The sequence below is a fragment of the Anas platyrhynchos genome, chromosome 2 (assembly GCF_047663525.1).
Source record: "Anas platyrhynchos isolate ZD024472 breed Pekin duck chromosome 2, IASCAAS_PekinDuck_T2T, whole genome shotgun sequence".
Classification (NCBI taxonomy): Eukaryota; Metazoa; Chordata; class Aves; order Anseriformes; family Anatidae; genus Anas; species Anas platyrhynchos.
The window spans coordinates 156,077,327-156,090,556 of NC_092588.1; the positions used below are offsets into that span (position 1 = coordinate 156,077,327).

General features: G+C 37.9%; 1 non-coding gene across 1 annotated transcript; it reads right to left on the bottom strand.

Annotated features, from left to right (window-relative positions):
• Positions 1 to 564: 564 nt before the first annotated feature.
• Positions 565 to 646, bottom strand: TRNAS-GCU (transfer RNA serine (anticodon GCU)). The gene has a single exon. It is a non-coding gene; the product is annotated as a tRNA-Ser (tRNA).
• Between the last annotated feature and the right edge of the window lie 12,584 nt (positions 647 to 13,230).

Here is a 13,230-nt window from a genome sequence, read left to right on the forward strand (position 1 = left end):
TTGAATAAAATACAGTACATTTTTATTCTTGACAAATGCAAAACCTAATTTTTTACTTAATCCCATGAGTTCTGCACTGCTAGAGCTCCTGAACACAGTGAGGTGATCTGTTTTAGAGCAATGGAGAAGAAGATTGAGTCCATCCTGTTCACTCAGCATCAGTATCATTTCCTATCCAGAAAAAAAAAAAAAAGGTGTGAGAAGTTAGAGCTTCTCACGTCTTGAAGTAGCTGATGTAATGGGAGGACAAACACAGCCACTGTCATGGAAAAATAAACCTTGTTTCTCTTTTTTAATACAATCTTATCTATCTCTGTGCAAAGCTGTTTCTTAAAAATAATGAATTTTCTATTTCCTTGTCTCTTCTCTTTTCTTAGTGGCTAATCTTATGCTATCTACTAAATCTGAATAAAAACATCAATTTGGTTGTTCCTAGAATGGCTTGGGTTGGAAGGGACCTAAAAGATAACCTAGCTCCAACCTCCCTGCCATAGGCAGGGATGCCACCACTATATCAGGTTAGCCAAAGCCCCATCCAACCTGTTCTTGGCCAAAGTTATTTCTCGACGAGGATGGGATTCGAACCCACGCGTGCAGAGCACAATGGATTAGCAGTCCATCGCCTTAACCACTCGGCCACCTCGTCATGTAGGGATTTTGTCCTTTAAAGTAAAACAACTGTGTTTGCTAGGGCATGCCTGTGCTTAGGAGTAATGTTATTTCAATTAGCAGATTGAAATAGCTGTGGATGGAAGTAAACGAGGATTTGTCATTACCCAAACTATATCCAGCAATAATTTGAGGATTCTTCTGTTGTTATCTAATGCACACCTATATGTGTACAGAAATTGGGCTTAAGTTCAACAATTCATCATCATTATTATTATTTTATAGCCTATATTATTATAAAATACCCTCAGAGGCTTGCCCAAAACAGACTGCAAGAGATTATACCAGTCTCCCTGTAAATCTGGAACAGAGATCTGTAGCTGAAGCAATCCCAACCCACCATTCTGTCATAACCTCTAGAGCTATCTTTATTTTGGAATAATTCTGTAAGTCCGTATAATTCACACACACTTCTTCAGGATGTGGAGTGGTCAGGGCCCATTCTATGTCTGTGGTGCCAACTGATAAAGTCTGACCATATCCTTAATTTTAAACTTTATTATCCTCAAGGCAGTTACACAAAATCAAACCAACCCTGCTTTGGCATGTGGAACTGATCTGTGACCTATGCTAACTCCTTTATCATGCCCAAATCATTTGGGAGAATGGTAATTGTCTTGGACCATTATTGTGCCAGGGACATTGTTTATAATTTAACAGCACAGACACTGAAGTGTCCAGCCCAAATTCTGGTGCCAGTGGATTTATTACTTATAAATATTTCCTTTGTATACATAATGGCCAATACTTTGTGTTTATATTGTGTGGATAAAATAAATTTAGTATTAGAAAAGCAAAAAAGATCTCCATGGTGTGAAGTGAATGCTTTATTAAATTTACTTAATGAATTATTAATTAATTCATGGTTAATCAATCATTTTGCCTCTGCAATCCAATTTCAAAATACCTACCCTGCATGATGCAGCTGTTGAGAAAGAAGTTTCCTGCTGCTCTGTGCCTGGTGCGTCTCTTTGAGGTTGCACAAGTTGGTTAAATTAATCATTCTGCATTCAACATCAGCTCAATCAACATGCACATTGATGCTGCTGCAGGCAATGGGTTCTCATATGAAGCTGGGATGCATAGGTTTCCATGCTGCTAATTGATGAGTTCATACAGTTTCATTAGCATGCTGAGAGTATGCACTGCATCTTCCGCCTTTACAGAACCTGAGCTTAATCTAATGTGAGTCATTTGGAAGAAACAATCTTGCATGCAATATGATGAACTTTATATTGGCTTGCTTATCGTGATTTTTTAATGACCATAGTGCTTTTAGTTAGAAGTTAGTTTTTTGTTGTTGTTGTTTTTCTGGAAATCAAACAAAAGGAAAAAGAACTGATCTGTTTTCTGGAACATACTTGAGTTGTTGTAACATTCCAAAAGCTATTTAGGATGAGAATCTTATGCCCTAATTTATGTGCCAAGCCCTTAGGAGTTAGATTCAGTTTGCAAATTAGGAAATTTAAGTATTTTCATGAGGTTATCCACATGAGAGCTGGTGGTCTGAGCTCTCATTATAATCGATAGACATCTAGACAGCTGAGTCAGTGAAGTTTAGAAAGCAATTCACTTCACTTCACTTCACTTCACTTCACTAGACACCTGGAAAACTGGAGGATTTAGGTGCCTAAATATAAACATCAAATTCTGTAGGATATCCTGCTGTTGTTCCCAAAGTGTTGGGTTTTTCCATGGATCCTTCATCACAGCTAGTAGCATTCCATTGATGTCTTGGATGTTCTGCACCAGGAACCTCTGTGTGAGCAACTGAACCTACATGTGATAAGATGAATTCTATTGACTCTGCTGACTAGATCTCCACTAACCTTGGCTTGGACACCAGTGGCAATATAAGCGCATCAGACTGAACTGACAAGGGAGATGTTTAGGTATGTGGCCATTCAAGACCTACAGGCCTACAAGGAAGTTGGCTGACGCCCTGAAGATCTTCAGTCCTGAAACAGTGATAAGATGAAGATCAAACAGCAGTGGCGAAGTAGGTATCTGAAAGTCACTGTTTGAGAAGAGCATTTTCTGGGTTTAGTAATGAAGATAGTCTTATATTATTGTTATTATAATATTATATATTATAACATTATAATATTATTATAATATTGTTATTTATTTTCAAACCAAGGAACAATCAACATATGTCAGACTAGGTGTTGGAACACAAGAAAAAAGTCAGAGTTTTGGACGTTCACAGGTTAGATTAAGAGATTTTAATCCTGTTACTGTAGGTTGAGATATCTAAAGCTACCTGTCCTTAATAAGGTATTTCTTTCCCTGTGTCTCAAAAAACTTTTAAAGCATATCACTGGGAAGTCACTGGGAAGGAAAGTGGAAGTGAAAGCTTGAAAAATTGAACAACATAGCTCACAATGGGACCATCTATTGGTCCATTCCTAACAAACAAGAGTACAAATCGATAGAAACTATGTTTCATAGTATAAATGTTATTGTTTTCTGCCTTCCACTATGAAAAGGGAAAAGAGGTGCTGGGTAGTTAAGGCTTCCCAAGCCAAAAAATATTGGCTTCAGAATTTGTGAAGGGCTTAAAACTATTCAAATACAATGCAGACACCCAAGCAAAATGGTATTCACATATAAGTTGGGCATTGAAGCTGTGGTTATATTGGCTTTTTATTTTTGTTTGCTTTGTTTGTTTGGTTGGCTCATTTTTAGCCAACAGCTAAATGATGTCCCTTGATGACATCACTTTGCTGAGCTGAAAACCTGCCATGCCTGTTCAACATATTTCACTGCTGCATCAGTCTGGTAGCATAGGAATTCATGAAGATGGACAATTACTTTGACCTTACTGTGTTAATGGAAAATCAGTCAAATACATTGATTTGACTGCTTTCCTATTATAGTTCAAGGGAATAAGCCAACAATTGTAAGTGTTTTTAACAGCACTAACAGACTGTACAATATGTTCTAGTCTTAAATAAGAGCTTTACCTATTGTTATCCTTGAGTGCTCATCTGCTAAATGCAATCAATAGTAGCAACCCTGTTCTCATTTTGACAAAATCCACAAAGACTGTAGTACATTCCAAATGTTTTAAAGCCATTAGCTAAACATGCCACAAAGCAGCCTTAGGATGAACAATGTTATAGAAATGCATATAGGAAAAATCAGAACAAGAATCACTATGAGCATTGACTTTAGCAGTGACAGAGTAAGAACAGAGCAGAAGAATGCTGGTAGCCATACCTGGATATAGACCATTGCTCTGAAACAGACTATTCGGCTTGGTTATTATGAATGCAAGATGGTCACCCATGAAGCTTCAGAAGACCATCTACTTTGGTACTAGAATTCCTTCTGACTGACACATACTTTCAAAAAAAACTTGTTAGGTGCAATTACAGACAGCCTGAAAGATGCTATAAGGCATTAGCATACTAATACACTACTTTTACCAGCCTTCCCTCCTGTAACTCAGATATATCCAGACAAGAATTAGATGGGCAGTTCTCAGCTGCAGAAACCTTGTCAATGTGATATGGTCCATATAAAATGAGATGTAGATTTCTAGTAAGTTATTGGTAGACATGGAGGAAAATGGCCAATGAATTCTAGCTGGTACTTGAGCTTGAAAATTACTAATCCTAAAACCTTATCAGAATGTTATTCAAATTCCACCAGAAAGATCACTGCCCCAATTTAAATGATCCAATATCCACTCATAATTATGTTAACTAAAGTAGCCTTTGCCATAAGTCAGTGATTCAGTCATGGCTCCCACTTGCATTTTTTGCAGTCACACAATTTAATCATCAATCTCTCACCTCCCTGTGAGATTCGGAAAGGCAGGCATATTTTGTTATAATATAAAGCAGATAACAAACCGTATTGCCCCAAGAAACTGGGAAACTGAAGTTCGTAAGAATAAAAAATAAGTTGGAAGTATGCATAGATTTCAGAAATATACACAATTCTCATAGGAAAAAAAAAAAGTGAACATTGAGTAATAATGACGTATTAATAATGAAAAATAGATTTAATAAAAATAATAAACTATATGCTTCAAGACTTAAACTTCTACAGAGACCTGATGCAAGGGGTATAATATACCCAGGGTCCTTGCCACAAGGTACTTGTCTTGTACAAAGAATGAGCCCAGCTATTTCTGTAGGAGAAAAAATTTGAACAATGTGATCACAGCTCTGACTCAGTGCAGTCATAGGAGAAATACTGAGACATATTCGTATAAACCTGGTTTAAGAATATATTAAGAAAAATGGATGGTCATTAGATACATGTATTAACATGCATCCTGCATGGGCTGAGAAAAAATGTCTGCAAGAGCTGTCATTCAGGAGCCAATAAGCAGCAGCAACTCTGCTGCCCTGGACTTGTTAAATAAAATAAAATAAAATAAAATAAAATAAAATAAAATAAAATAAAATAAAATAAAATAAAATAAAATAAAATAAAATAAAATAAAATAAAATAAAATAAAATAAAATAAAAATAAAAAGATAGATGTAGATATATGAAATTAGGTTGGTCAAATCCCAACATGTGTGTCCAGTTAACACTGTGCAAAACTGGAGGTACTTAGATGAGTGGGTGAACATATGAGGGTTGTCTGCTCAGATACTCATGAAACTGCTTCCCTTCAGATAGGCAAGATGTATATGCTGCTATGGGAAGCACTAACAGGGTCTCCAGAATCACTTCTCTCTTCCTGCAGCAGTTCCAAATCTTCCCCTGCAACAGTGGCAGCAGGGTGAGAACAGGAATTTACCTCTTTCACTTGCATATATTTTTTCAGGGTTCATATCTGTAAATGGGAAACAAGTTTCAGCTAATAGCAGGGGAACATGGATTCAATCCTCCTTTTCAACAGGGAGGTAAGTGCATCTCCACTGAATTCTTTTTTCTGCTAATGCCACCCTTCCCCAAAAGCTGCTTGGGGAAGGTAGAGGGAAAGTAGCTTATTAAACTAACATTCAAATTCAGAATACTGTTATCATTAATTTAAAAATTAGAATGTCAGTTATGATTTGATAAGTGTCAGTGCTGAATGAGATGCATATTCTGCCAAAAATAAAAATGGAGAAAAAAAAAGAAAAAAAAATTGCTCGTAACTTAAGAAGATATTATATCAGTAAGGATCTGGTGAGAGAGAAAAGAGGATTGCATGGTCTGATATCATTCTATCCCATCTTCAACAGCTTGAAAAGCATTAATGCCTTCTGACACTTCTAACAGAAACAGGTGAACGGTGAGTCACTGAGGTTGAAATTTCACAACCTAAGTAGCAGGGAGCATGTTACACTGAGAACTCTCTCCTCTTCACAGAAAATAAGTAAATAAATAAAGGCTTGCAAATTATTTCATATCAAAGCACTTGGTTCTCATCGGAAAAGAGACCTCTCAATACCACTCTTGCAGGATGAAGGGATCTTGAGAAAACATGAATTACATTTACACCAAAGTTAAGACTTCTTAGTTAGATCATCACAAAGCCTCCTTGTAACTGAGAACCAGACTCCCCAGCTGCAATATGTATTCCTCCAATACCCTGGCACTCTAATCAAGAGGTCCTTTAGCACAGCAGTGAGAACAAGCACAGAGCAGTTCTTCAGTGGTAGTGTAAGGTTAAAGGCAGCATTGTGATGAGAACCAACAGTAAGACAAGATACCTCACTGTGGAAATTTAAGTGAGGTGTTGTTGTCTAAAGCCTACAGAAGATGGATGCCCATCAAAGGACTGGAAACAATCAGGGCCACTCACAGAGGAGGTGCAAACTGTTTTGTCCTATGCCTCTACCTTAAAGAAGTTAGAGAAAATCTGGCTTCTTATAACAGTGTATCATAATATTAAGGATTAGCCACAGAATTCATCTCAGTTCACTCTGAAGTTGTTATTCAGTTGCCTCAAATAGGTTTCTGAGTACTGCAGAAAATCCCCTTGGAAAAAATCAGCATCTACGTAGGGCTGACAGGTAGGGAACAGGACCTACAGGAGACCTGGAGACTTCTGGCATATCAGATGAGGAGCCCAGGTGGATATCCTAGGACATTTCAGGTGGAGTAAGATGCTAATTGTAGTCTAATAAACCCTTCCACATGTGTATACAGATAGGAATACATATCTCAATTAGCCTCATAGTTGCCTTTATGATCAAAGTGAGGAAAAAAATGATTTTTTTTTTTTTTTTTTTTAATATATATACATATATGTTTAGGTTGTGCATCATTCTTTAGGATGAGAAAAATCATGTAATGAACTCAAGCTGCCTCCTCAGAAGACTGAATTTGGGCTGAATTTGGCAAATGTATGAAACAGATACAGGAAAACTCATGGTGTATTTCTTGGCAAACTAAATATAATGGAGCTCTTAACAAGCCATTCTGTGGTTGATTTCTCTGCTCTTGTTTCGCTAGGTCATATTCATTTCTGTTCAAACAATAAACCCTTCAAGCAACATCTATCATATTTCTGAGTGACAGAAGGTGATCTTTTATTTTGGCTGGGAGCATGTGTTAGTTCAGAGACTGCTATTTCATAATGGAACTTAAGTCTTTATTGAAAATACCTTAAATAAATAAACTCTTCCAACAGTAACAAAAGCAAAGAGATTTTGTTCATTCTTTTGCAGTTAAGGTACTGCTTAAGAGTTACTTTGTGTACTCTTTAGACAGTTTTTCAGGGCTGGCACAGAGATCCCAGGGCATTCATATAATTCATTTAAAATAACAAGAATGGCTACATTTAAAGTCTACTAAAATCAATGAAAGGTTCTTGGCTTTTAATGAAATAAGGATGCAACACACAGCTGACAGGTAATGGGTATGTTCAGGCAGCAAACAGGAGATCTCACAGCTGTTGATGCACACATATCTTTTGATAAAACCTTTTTTGTGTGTTGATAGATTTGCATGGAAGCTGGAAGATAGGATGCTGCAACTCCTTTTGTCTAAGAAGATGAATGTGATTCGAGAAGCAATATTTTTGAAGAGATTTAGAAACTTTGAGGAGCTACATGCCGTACTCTGTGCTCCTGACTGATCTCCAAAGCACAGTTTCCCAGACTTCTGCCCCAAACTCTAAGTCACTACACAGATACCAGTTTACCTGCTATCTCAGGAGCAGTAAGAGAGGAATAATTTGTTGCTCCTGCCCTCTGTTATGATCTCATTCTATATTTCTCAGGTGCCAAACATACCAGCTAAATCCTGTAAGGATATGTAGAAAGGGATTATCTGCATCTTTAAGGGTGACCGGTCAAGGAGTTTTTTCCGAGGCAACAAAGGATAATAAGAAAGGGAAGCAGTGATTGGAACAAGTCTGATTAGTCACACTAATTTATGAGAGCATACAAGAATGTTTATTTGAGTAAAATTATCTGATTGAGGGCTGGGAGGCAATCACAAAAAAAAAAAAACAAACACAAACCTCTCAGCCAAGCTAGTCGGTAGGCTAAAAATCTACAGATGCCATTTCCAGGAAGGATGAATCTTGCAGCTGATAAGATGTGAACCAAAAGGCCCCAGAGTAAGTTGGTTTGAAGGTTCTTTAAAGCACAGCAAACCCATGAGGGTTTTGCAGTAGAAAGTGGAAGAAGGAGGAATGAAGAGGGGAGATGGGTAGAAAAATGTACAAAATGGCTGGTCACATGTAAAATGGGGCTGGTCAGTATGCTTCTCTGTCTGAACTCTCTGCTTCATCACCACAGTCTGTCCTATCTTCCAATATTTTCTCATTAAATCTTTTCTTAACTTTCTCTCTGTGTATTTATACCCTTTCCCATATGTATACGAGCTGCAAGATCTACATATCAGCTCCTGGCAAGACCTGTGTGTATGTGAGTAAAGGTTTGTGCTAATTGCTGGAGTCAGGCTGGGGCAGCAGGCCTGTGGTACCAGCTGCTGGAGAGACTGGGGGTCCCAGCAATGGTAGTTGGGGGAGCCATAGCTTTCTGGATCTGAAAAGGTTCTATAGACTTTTAGTGCCAAAGTGCCAGCTGCTGAGGGAACTGCTGAGTGGAATTTAGTGCCAGATACTGGAGTCAGACCAGGGGAATGGGCACGCCTGGTCTGTGGGGTCAGCTACTATAGTCTGGCCAGAAGTATAAGAATCAGGCTGGGGGTGTAGGTGCCTCAAGCCTCTGCTTCCAGCTACTGGAAGTGAGTGGGGATCCTCTCCCAGCTATACAATGGGACCAGCATGTATTCCCAAGCCAGATGATGGTGGGGATAGTCATGAGGGAGGCAAGTGCAGGATCTGCAGCAGCAGCTGAAGCAGGGCCAGAGGCCTGTGAATTGGGTAAGAGGGCCAGGGATCCAGGCAGCAGTGCTGGGTGGACAGGGGGGCCATGGAGTTACTCCAGGGATCCGTGAATGTGTGTGTGCTTGTGAACCTGGAGAGTGCTGTGTGTGTGCTACTTGTGAACTTCTATCTCTACCAGCCTGAGAGGAGGAAGGGGATTCAGCTGTCTGTGTCTATGCTTTATGTGAGTCCTGTGTACATGTCGAAGGCAGACCCTGTCTGGGGCAGCCTGTGTGACTGACTGTCAGTGTTTTGTCTCTGTCTGTGTCTGTGTGTCTCTAGGGTATGTGCTACAGGCTGGACCTGCAAAAGAGGAAGCAGCAGCTGCATCCCCCAGCCTGGGCAAAGACCCCAGGTCTCTGGATGCCAGACTGGGCCCCAGTGGCCATGCAGGAGCAGTGCTGTGACAGAGCAGCTGGAGGAGGTGGCCAATCTTTACCGCACGTAACAAATCCCAATAAAGGCTTTTCCATAAAGGATTTTGTCAGTCCTGAATTTATTAATTCCTGGCTATTCCTTCTACAGAAGTGATGGAGTTGAGTTGGAAAGACAGATGAAATAATCAGACTTGCTATGTACAGGAAGAATAGAGGCTGTGACTGGTTTGGGCCACCACTAATCCTTCCTTGAACAAAAGAAGCCATAGCTTTCTATAACTCTGAAGTAGCTAAACTAGCAGGCGTAAACTAGCAGCCCGTGACGTTTGTCAAGACAGGTCTCTACTCCTTTCCTACTTTGTACCTGTATGAAACAGTAGTTTTACAGTGTGCAAAACAGTCATGAAAGATGACCTGGAAGACAAGATTCACCTACCAGTTTCTTACTTGTTAGGCTAAAGAAAAAGTCGTCAATGTTTTTCACTTTGAAAATGCCTAAAAATATCCCTGTGGAAGAGCACAGTGCTGCCTGGGGAATTCAAGTAGGTTTGGCTTTCACTCTTGGATTTTTCAGATCCCTGGGATTCAGTAGCTGGATCCCCTAGTAGGCTACAAGTCTAAAACTATTTAACTAGAGCATAGTCTTCTCTCTCACTCTCTCATTCACCAAATTAATCTTTCATGATTTTTCACACAAAGGAATGATATCTCTGTCAGGGTTTGAGTGCTACCTCCTGTCTTAATTTATCAGCGATTAGGAATATTGATATAGAAAGTCAAGTGTCCATTAAACTGCAAGCAGAGGAGAGAACCCAACTTCATCTCCCACCTCCTATTTCTAATGAAAATCAAATCAACATCTCATACCAGTTTCCTAACTAAAATGTCATCTTTCATCTCAGACTGAGATCTATTAAAATTGTACATTAACAGAATTCTTTTCATTGAATAAATAAATACAAGAGGAACATTGTTTTGTTATATCTTCTGCTGAGTTCCTTGGAAAACATATACTGCATGAATCACTCAAGAGAGACATTTGGAGGAAAGCCCATCCTGCATATCTGAACTACTTATAACACTGAGAAAAACAGAACTGCTTGGGTCTCACAAGAGTAAGGCACTTGCAAGACCACTAAGTAGAAAAAAATGAGTATCTGCAAAAAGAGAACACTAAAAAGCTAAACTCTTCTGGACTTAATTAAGTGGGATGGTAATAGCTTGTGTAGGAATTTTAAAGAGTTCTTTATACTTTTAGGAATATAAGTCTCACATAGATACCACTTCAAACCATTTACATGTTTTTGGAAATCCAGTCAAAAGCACCGGGAAGTATTTGAGTATCTCTTGTTATTTGCATCCTTAAATTTTTACAGGTTTACAAAACTTGCCCAAAGGCCTACCCTTGTTCCTTTAGATATATGCAGTCAGTTTCATTCTAAATAAGTAAAAAAAAAAAAAAAAAAGTTTTTTTTAATTGGTCGTCACCTTGTACTTTCAGCAAGCTAAAGGATCATTTCTCAGTTTACAATAGCTAAAATGTTGCAATGTCATTTGGGTTGAGTTACTCTGCAATTATATTGTAATCAGCATAATAACCAACATAACACAATATGATAAAACATTTATAATAATATTCCATTTTTACATAGTGGGAAGTGAACCTTCAAGAGTAATTGAAAAATAAAAATAATTTTAAAATGACCATTTTGTTAGTGCATTTATTTAAAAGCAAAGGGTCTTCAAATCAACAATCCCTCTTCTCTCTTTATATTGCAAAAATGTACCCTTATGGTCAGCGATTTTAATTGGATAAGCAAGTTAAAATAAAATAAAATAAAATAAAATAAAATAAAATAAAATAAAATAAAATAAAATAAAGTAAAATAAAATAAATAAAATAAAATAAAATAAAATAAAATAAAATAAAATAAAATAAAATAAAATAAAATAAAATAAAATAAAATAAAAGATCATAGCTAGTAAGGATATCAAGATTAAGAGAGGAAAATCAGAAATTTGTTCTAAACGATTCCCTGAAATCCACCCTTTTGGATGTTATTGCTCTTTTGCAAAAATTAGATACCAAATGGAAAAAACTAATTTGGGGATGTGAGAGACTACAAGTTTACAAATCAATATTTTTTGTCATTAATTAATTATTTTCCCCTTGACACAACACACACCCCACCTTCCCAGCCCTGCACCCCTTCCCATTAATCCTAGTTGAACAGCAGCTAGTTATTGACGTACATAAAACACCAACCATATATGCTGTGCAGAAAATTAGACCAGGTGACTTCCATGATCTTTTTGGTTTGATAATGTGAAGAGATTATGCTACATTCACATAGTATTTGAAGATGTGAGATAACACCAATTCAAAGAATTGTTCCAGCACTTCCAGAGGCTGGGAAATGAGAGCTCATAATAGCATATATTATCTGTCACGCTATCTGGCATGTCAGATGCCTACACCCATCGCATGATACAGTATGTGCTTGTTTGAGAGCAGGGGGAAAAGTCTGATGTGTCAGAGATTTACAGGCTGCTTCTCTTCAAGTGCAAACACGGTAACACAAAGTAGGTATGTTGTGAAAGTAGTGGGAAACAGCTTGGAGTTATTGCCCAGCTCTGCTCAAGCTGCTACTAAGAGCAGTATTCAGGTGCAGTAAAATACAGGAGGAGTCCCATCCTGCAAACAAAATTCATACACATAAAATATAAAAATGCACCCAAATAATAATAATTAAAAAAAAAAAAAAAGGGAGAGAGAGAGAAAAAAAAAATCAAAACCCTTAATTGCTTTAATGACACCTTCCTTCAAAAGCATATGAGTATGCTCTCATTTCACCAGTCCCACTACAGAAAATGTGATCTTCAAAATTTCACAGCACATATATGTAGTATACATATATATATACTACATGTGTGTCTGGAGAAGAGGCAGACCTCCTGGCCTGTATTACACTCAATCATCTCTCAGGTATTTTTCATAGAAAGTGATAGAGAAATGCTAGGGCCCTTTCACCCAGTCCTCTTTAGATCTTTAGATATGCAGCCATCCTAGGTATATGAGTGACTTTAGAGTAGACATGTAATGTCCAAAGTGAAACCATTCAAATATGTTTTCCTGGCTGTTCAGTTACTGTCTGCTTGGTATAGGGGAATAATAAGAGTATTTAAGAGTAAATAAGAGTATTTAATTTACTGATAAAAATTCTACTACATGTATTTGAGATAGCAGTTAGGGTGGAGGCACAGAAGAGGTCATAGCATGTTTCTAAGTATATGCTGTTCTCTGTGCGTAGAGGCAAGTCAGTCATCACCACGGACTACCAGCCCAGTTCAGGGACGGTTTAGGGTGATTTTAAGAAAAATAAAATGATTCAGAGTTTGAGAAAAATTAAGGGGGAATTGGACTCATAATTTCATGCCTACCATTTGCTATTCAAAAGACGGACACCACCACGTTTTCTTCTGAGGACTGAGGACCTGGCAGGTCTGTTCACTCCTGGGAAAAGTGCTATCAGGATGGGGAATGTTCACACCACCAAGTCTGGCGCCTAGTTTAGCTTTAGTTAGTAGTTAATCTTTCAAGTCTGTTCTTCCTGTTTGTGTTCCATACTGTTCAGTCCTTGACCTTTCTGTACTAACCAAATAAGGGTCATTAATTTTAAATTTATCAGTGTTGCTATAGCCACTAAACTGTATATGCCAGCTAATATTTTGAAGATACGAATAACAAAGATATATTGTACAGTTTAGTGTTTGCCAGCATCATGACAATGAACTCACACACCGTAGTGAATAGTCATACAGCAATTTGCAGATAGAAATTATATAAATTAATGGTGTTTATATATTTTTGGGTAAGGAACAGCACTGGAT